We start from the raw sequence: 7147 nt of genomic DNA, 5'->3' as shown, positions 1-7147 counted from the left end.
TCACATTTTCCAAAATAACTAGCCAGTTGTTCTAGCTTCATATTTATTGAGTGGTCCTTTCTTTCCCCGCGGATGTATACTGTAACCTTTATCATATATTAAATGCTTATGTGTGCTAAAAATAAAAAGTAATTTCGGTAGAGTGCCATGAATTAATCGGAGGCGTTTGCAGAGGTGGTGTTTGCAACATGTGGATGTCCTTCCTTTCCCCTCTGCCCTACCCTCTTCCTCCCCAGAGACCAAAAACAGAGGGAAGGAAGCCAGGGGAACATTAAACAAAGTCTGCTGCTCTGGATAATGTCTATGAAGAAAACGAGCAGGCTGAGGTTTTATGATTTACACTCACTGCTTCGAGAACCCCGCGAGAGGACACTAGCTGCCATGCACTGGGCCCTCACTCCACCCCGGGCACTGTTCTAGCGCTCACCACTCCATCCTCATGACCACCCAGGACGTGGGTGCTATAAGCATCACCCCGATGTTAGAGCTGAGGCACCAGGCCCAGAGATGTCGTCACTTTGCCCCAAATCATTTGGAAGGACAATGGCCTTAAGTGGGACCAAGCCAGCCAATCAACAAAGGTGATAGGATCATTCCCTTCTTCAAAGCCCTTCCTCTCCACAAAGCCAAGTGTCAATAACAAACACTCGGAGGACGGTCCCTGCAGATGGGACACGGGGAAGCAGTGCTATCATGTGGCCACGAGCCTGAGATATAAACTGATCAAGGCAGGTGAATTCTATCTTCTGAGAAAAGTAGACCGCCACTCACTTCTAGGTACTCATTTCACTCCTGCCTTTTTCACGGCAACAGTTCTCCTTTCCAGGAAAGCTAAGAAGGAGGCTTTTCATCTAGTTTTTTTTTGTTGTTTTTTTTTTTTGTATATTTTTTTATTGGAGTTCGATTTGCCAACATACAGCATAACACCCAGTGCTCATCCCGTCAAGTGCCCCCCTCAGTGCCCGTCACCCAGTCACCCCGTCCCCCCACCCACCTCCCCTTCCACTACCCCTTGTTCATTTCCCAGAGTTAGGAGTCTCTCATGTGCTGTCTCCCTCACTGATTTTTCCCACTCATTTTCTCTCCTTTTCCCTTTAATCCCTTTCACTAATTTTTTATATGCCCCGAATGAATGAGACCATATGTTTGTCCTTCTCTGATTGACTTACTTCACTCAGCATAATACCCTCCAGTTCTATCCACGTCCAAGCAGATGGTGGGTATTTGTCGTTTCTAATGGCTGAGGAATATTCCATCGTGTACATAGACCACATCTTCTTTAGCCAGTCATCTGTGGAGGGGCACCGAGGCTCCTTCCACAGTTCAGCTGTTGTGGACATTGCTGTTGTGAACATCAGGGTGCAGGTGTCTCGGTCGTTCACTGCATCTGGATCTTTGGGGTAAATCCCCAGCAGTGCAATTGCTGGGTCAAGAGTAGCTCTATTTTTAACTCTTTGAGGAACCTCCATGCAGTTTTCCGGGGTGGCTGCACCAGTTCACATTCCCACCAACAGGGCCCCGGACCCCAGGGCTTTTCTTCTAGTTAACTGGCTTAGGAAGGCAGGGCCAAAACCTTTCTACCACAAGATCCCAAAGTAGTGGGGAGAATTCTGGACCTGAATCTTTGGAGATGAGCGGCCTCTGGGTGTTTTCATTATTTATAGTCCATTACTGAGTCGCCAGACCTTCACTGAGTGTCTTAATGGGCCAGCAAGGTGCCGGGCAGGGGGGCACATGGTAAAGCGGTGATGGAGTCCCCAGGCCGTGACAGTGCCACGTGGTGCATGCTGCGATGGCACGAGGGGCTTCTGCGGGGGGCCGTGGGGGCACCTGCTCCTTTCTCTGAAATGGGGCTCTGTTTACCTGACTTCAGAAGCAGCAGACACTGGATTTGAATCAGACCCCAGGACTTGTGGATTCCTGGGCACGCTCTCTGACTCGCCATCTGCACGAGCATGCCCTATCCCGCGGCCTTCCCTGGAACCTGGGAACTCCGACCGAGCTCCGCGTTTCTCTGCAGGCTGCTGCAAGCACCAAGTGTATGTGAATGTCTTCCGCAGTGTGAAAGTTGCTGTATTGATACGTTTTCCTATTGCAAACAAGAAATACCGTCGATCCATTCGGCCTTGCTTTCCGGTGGTGGTTGTGTGCGTGTGTTTGGTTGTTGTTGTTGTTTACCATCTTGGTGCGAAGGAACCGGTGTGGCTGGTCCCGACTCGCCTGGCCAGCTGGCTCCAAGTCAGAAAGACACACTCCCTCCTTCTCATGCCTCGCAATCACTTCCAACTCCCTCTTGAGGAATGGGCTGCTTTATTTTTTTGTCAGTTCAAACCACATCCTGCCCATTTCCACCTTCCAGAAGACAGCTCGTGACACTGGTGGTTTTAAGATGCGGCAGGCTTCTTGGTGAGGAGATAGCAGACGCCTTTTCACAGAAGTGAAAATAATTCATCCAGTGGTTAACATGTCAGGTCTGGGCACTGAGTCTACCCCCCACCTCCAACTTGATCCGATTCCCTGATTTGGAGAGTGAATTGCTATTCAGCGTTCTTGCACTATCTTGACTCTGATAGCTTTCTGGCTAAAACTGAGCATGAGGCAGGCGACAGAGGGGCCACCATGAAAAGGCTGCACGCCATCCGTCCAGGGGCCTGAAATGGGTTGATGGCGAAAGCAAAGACCACAGTAGTTGGAAGGAACCTCACTGAGGTTTTAATCACTTTGCAGGTGAGGGAAAGTCCTCATTTTACCACTGAGGAAACTGAGTCCAGGGAGGGTCAGCACTTTGACCAAGGAGACAGAACCAGTTAGAGAGAGAGCTTGGACTGGTACCTGCATCTTGGAGACCCTGGCTTGACGGTCTGAACCCATGCATGCAACTTAAGGATTACTGGCATCACTGAAATTGGTGACTTTGACCCTGTGAATGGGATGGGTCCCAGGACACATCTCACAGCCGAAAGCTGTTGGTTAACAGTGAGGACAGCCACCACCAAATAGTATAAGACGCCTAGGCTCCGGCCACCAGGCAGGCAGGGGCACCAAATGAAATGTTTTTGAAAGAATGTGGCACTTGAAGAAAGAGAAAAAGCAGGAGAGGGAGGAGATGCAGAGGCATTATTATTTAAATAATCATTATTAGAAAATCATAACTCATTGGAATCTTTAAACCGATGGAATCATTTTTGTTTTTAAGCCCACGATGGCAGACACTACAATCTTTCTGCTTTTCATGGCGAATCGAGAGAAAGTGATAGATGGTAGAGCCGTGGCCTAAGGCAGCTGAAGGAATGAGACTCGTGCTGCCAGAGGAGTCAAGATTTGGTACCAGCCTGAGTGGGGGGTGATCCGAATGTGCACGAAGTCCAGTGGGTGCACTGGACCTGTCTCTGTGCCTCTTCTGGGAGGGCTTGGAAAGGCAAGGGCAGCCTTGACTGTAGGAAGAGGCATGTTTCAAAGACATCTCCCCCAGAGACTTCTGACCTTGGACAATGTTTATGGCCAGGTCGAGGGCACCCCTTATCTTTCAAGGGTACAAGGAGGTTTGTAAATGGTTGACCTATTAACTCAGCTTGGGTTTTCGGTGGGAAGCCAAGGCCTGAATGACACACTAATGTGGGGGTGTGCACCCGGGGCAGCTCTGGGGGGCCCTTGGCTCCATGCTGTGGGCCTACAGTTCACAGCCTGTGCCACAGCCTCCCTGGAGGTGGAGGGGGGCTGGGTTGGCAGTGGAGCCCGATGCCTGGATAGGGAAAGACCATAAGGTGGAGGGTGCCTTTTGAGCAAAACAGCCAGCACCTGGAAGAGGCCATCCCAGACCTGTCCCAGCTCACAGTGGAAGCTGGATGTGGCCCCGCATTGGGGCGGTTTAACTGACAGCCCAGACAAGAGGGCTGGGCTGGGCACAGCTTGTACCGACAACCCCTGTGCCAACTTGGGGGAGGAGATGAGACTTTTCCGACCTCTATGGTCAAAAACGAATTTCCTTTATGGCTGTCCCCTCACCATCTCCTGTATATCCTCTATTTTTAGTTCTCAAGTTGGTTTTAAGTGTGTGTGTGTGTGTGTGTGTGTGTGTGTGTAGGACAGTAGATGATTTTCCTTTCACACATTCAAGCCTCAGCCTGGTGTCTGGCTTCCTTTCCTGGTTCAAGCTGTGCTGGGGGCTATGGTTCACAGAGCCAGAGCCGGGCAACCACAGCTCCCAGGGCTACTGCTCACCCTGGGCCAGGGTCAGCCAACCACAGGTCCCAGGGCTACTGTTCATGGCAGGCCAGGGCCAGGCAACCACAGGTCTCAGGGCTACTGCTCACTATGGGCCAGGGCCAGGCAAACACAGGTCCCAGGGCTACTGTTAACCATGAGTTAGGGTCCAGCAACCACAGGTCCCAGGGCTACTGTTCATGACAGGCCAGAGCCAGGCAATCACAGATCCCAGGGCTACTGCTCACCATGGGCCAGGGTCAGCCAACCACAGGTCCCAGGGCTCCTACTCACCATAGGCCAGGGCTGGGCAACGACAGAACCCAGAGCTATTGTTCACCATGGGCCAGGGTCAGTCAACCACAGGTCCCAGGGCTACTGCTCACCATGGGCCAGGGCTGGGCAACCACAGGTCCCAGGGCTGCTGCTCACCCAATCATAGGTCCCAAGGCTACTGTTCATGGCAGGCCAGGGCCGGGCAAACACAGGTCCAGGATACAGGTTCCAGGGGGGACGACCCCAGCCAGGAGGCAAACAGTGAATTCAGCGCGGGGGCACGTCCAGTGCACTCATGGAGCTTTCTGCTCCCTGGAGAAGGCATATCCTCTCTGACAGCCGAGCCCCAGGCTCCTAGCCACCAGTTCTCCAGCATGGCCCTCACCCTGCGCGGAAGCTCTCCCCGCGTTAAAGCCTCCAGCCTTCCCCTCCCAGGAGCTCACCTGCACCCGCCCCGCAGCCCCCGCGCACACTCCGTCCCGAGCCACGGCTCCATTTAGTGCATCTCCATCACCGCCATCCGGTCATCCGAGTGGCGGCAAGTGGGACACCGCCGGAGCTGCGACGCCAGGGAACCGTGCTCCCGAGTGGCTCTGCGGCCCAGGCACCGCAGGTCCTTGTGAAATTCCGGGCGGGGGTAAAGCCCGGCTGGGAGCGCAGTGCTAGGACCTAAGGCTCAAGAAAAAGACAAAGAGTAAGGGGACAAACAGAGGCTCAAATACCGAGACAAGGAAGGCAGCCGACCACCCACAGCTTGCACAGGTGCCACCCCCAGACCTGGGCTCCCTCTACTCAGTCTGTGGCCCTGGAGCCAAGGGACCCCAAGCCAGAGCCCAGGAGAGCCAGCAGCAGACCAGCCGAGGCAGGGGGCTGCCCCCCAGGTCCCCCAGGCCCTCCCCCAGCCGGTGTGGAGGGCAATGCCCGGCTCGGGGGGACCCAGGCCTGCAGCCCCTCTGGGCTCCCACCTGGGTGCCAGCCAATCGCCCGGATTCCTGTTCTGCGCTCGGGTGTTTCGGGGTCGTTGGCGGTCGGGACACCGCCCCCCGGCTGGCCTCCGGGCTCTGCTCTGCATGTGTAATTCCCCAGCACCCCCGCACCCCCGCAATGAGCGTCCTGGGCTGCCCGCCTCTCCCCTCCTGTGTGACCACCGCTTGCTCCCCAAGGATTTGAAACTGTCGTCTGTGACGGAGACAGTAAGTGTCCGCAGTTTATCTGCTGCGCCTGATTCCAGGAATTAAAGAGGGGGAGGAAAGGTCAAGGGAGAGAGTGCTGATAACCAGAGTTCCGTGGTAACCTATAAAAGGATTCCTGGAAACGAGGCTTCGGCCTGGGACTGGTCAAGAAGAACAAAGTCTCCTTCCTTGGTCTCAGTTCCCCTTATCATTCTGGTGCCTTTTTTCTGTTTTGCATTGTTCCTGGCTCCTCTTTGGGCGTCGCGCCTCCCCTGCTTCTCCACTCCTGGGGCTGCTCCCGACGCCCACATGGCCCAACGGGGGCTTTCTCACCCGGGCCCGCCCGGGAAACCACGGCTTGCTGTCCCCACGCTGTGGGCAAGTAGATGAACATCTGCTGTGTAAAAAGATCCTCCTGGGGTATGGCCGGGGTTGGGGGGGCGAAGACTCTTCATTTCAAATTAGCTCAGCTGTAATGAAGAGGCGCTGACAGACAGATAAGGAAATCCCTGCTTTTTTTTTTTTTTTTTTTTTTGTTTAGCCTTCCAGTTTATACTGGGCAGGGTTGTCTGCACCGAGGATAAAGTTAGGAAGGAGGAAGGTGTCACAGGTGGGGATGGGGACTTGGTGTGTGACACTTGCATGCATGTGCATGTGTGTGTGGCAGGCGTGTGCGTACACATGTGTGCACGGGGGTAGTAGGTGCGTGCATGCATGAATATTTTAGGAAGAGGGGGAAGAGTCCCCCAGTCCAAAGTTGCTGGAGAGGGCTGGAGTCAATCATTCCAGAAGATGTAGGTTAGTGACCAGGAGGAGAGAGGAGGGAAGAGAGGACATGGTCCCTTTGAGTTGGAGAACAGGACTGAGAACAAGAACCTGAAAACCTTTGTGCTTTGACCAAAACCTCATTCAGGAACGCCCCTTTGCAACCTTGGGGTCCCAGTTGGGTGGGTCAGAAGAATCAGGAACTTCTCTGAGTGTGGGCAAACCTAAGCCCACATCAGCAGAACCGTGGCAGCAGCTTAGGGAGACCCCTGGCAGGGAGGAGCAGAATCTCCCCACTTCCCTCGGGTCAGGGCCGGCGGTTGGGAGGTCCAGCGGAACCCCGAAATGATGAAAATCTTCCATTGGTGACTCCTCTTTGCTATCACCTGGTAAGCATTTTCTAAGCAGAGCAAGATAGTACACAGAGAAGACAGCAGAGGTCAAGGCTGCTGAACCAAGGCCTGGGCCTGACGTGTGGAGAACGGGAGGCACGCAGGAGAGACCCCCGGGTCTTCAGCCAGATGGTCCCTGTGCTGCAGGATGGGGAGAACGGGTCCCTGACATCAGGGCAGGGCTTCAAGGGCCAGGAGCTGACAGGATGAGGGGTTCACACGCTGCATCCTCAGCACCTCCTAAGGTGGAGTTTCTAGAACACCTTCTCCTGGCCACGTTCTGTCCATGCCTGCTTTCCTTTTTCCCCCGTGTGACAGGAGAGGGTAGGGATGCTGGGA

The 7147-nt window shown here is 54.1% G+C and overlaps 1 long non-coding RNA gene across 1 annotated transcript; it reads right to left on the bottom strand.

Moving 5' to 3' along the window:
* Positions 1–1403: 1403 nt before the first annotated feature.
* Positions 1404–5612, bottom strand: LOC119870631. Its single transcript, XR_005353022.1, has 3 exons — positions 5445–5612; positions 4923–5148; positions 1404–2425 (listed from the first exon to the last, which is right to left on the bottom strand). It is a non-coding gene; the product is annotated as an uncharacterized LOC119870631 (long non-coding RNA).
* Positions 5613–7147: the final 1535 nt, after the last annotated feature.

This window comes from Canis lupus, chromosome 1 (genome assembly GCF_011100685.1).
Source record: "Canis lupus familiaris isolate Mischka breed German Shepherd chromosome 1, alternate assembly UU_Cfam_GSD_1.0, whole genome shotgun sequence".
In the NCBI taxonomy this organism is placed as follows: Eukaryota; Metazoa; Chordata; class Mammalia; order Carnivora; family Canidae; genus Canis; species Canis lupus.
Note: the sequence above shows the minus strand (reverse complement) of the source record. Positions and strands in the feature narration are given on the sequence as shown.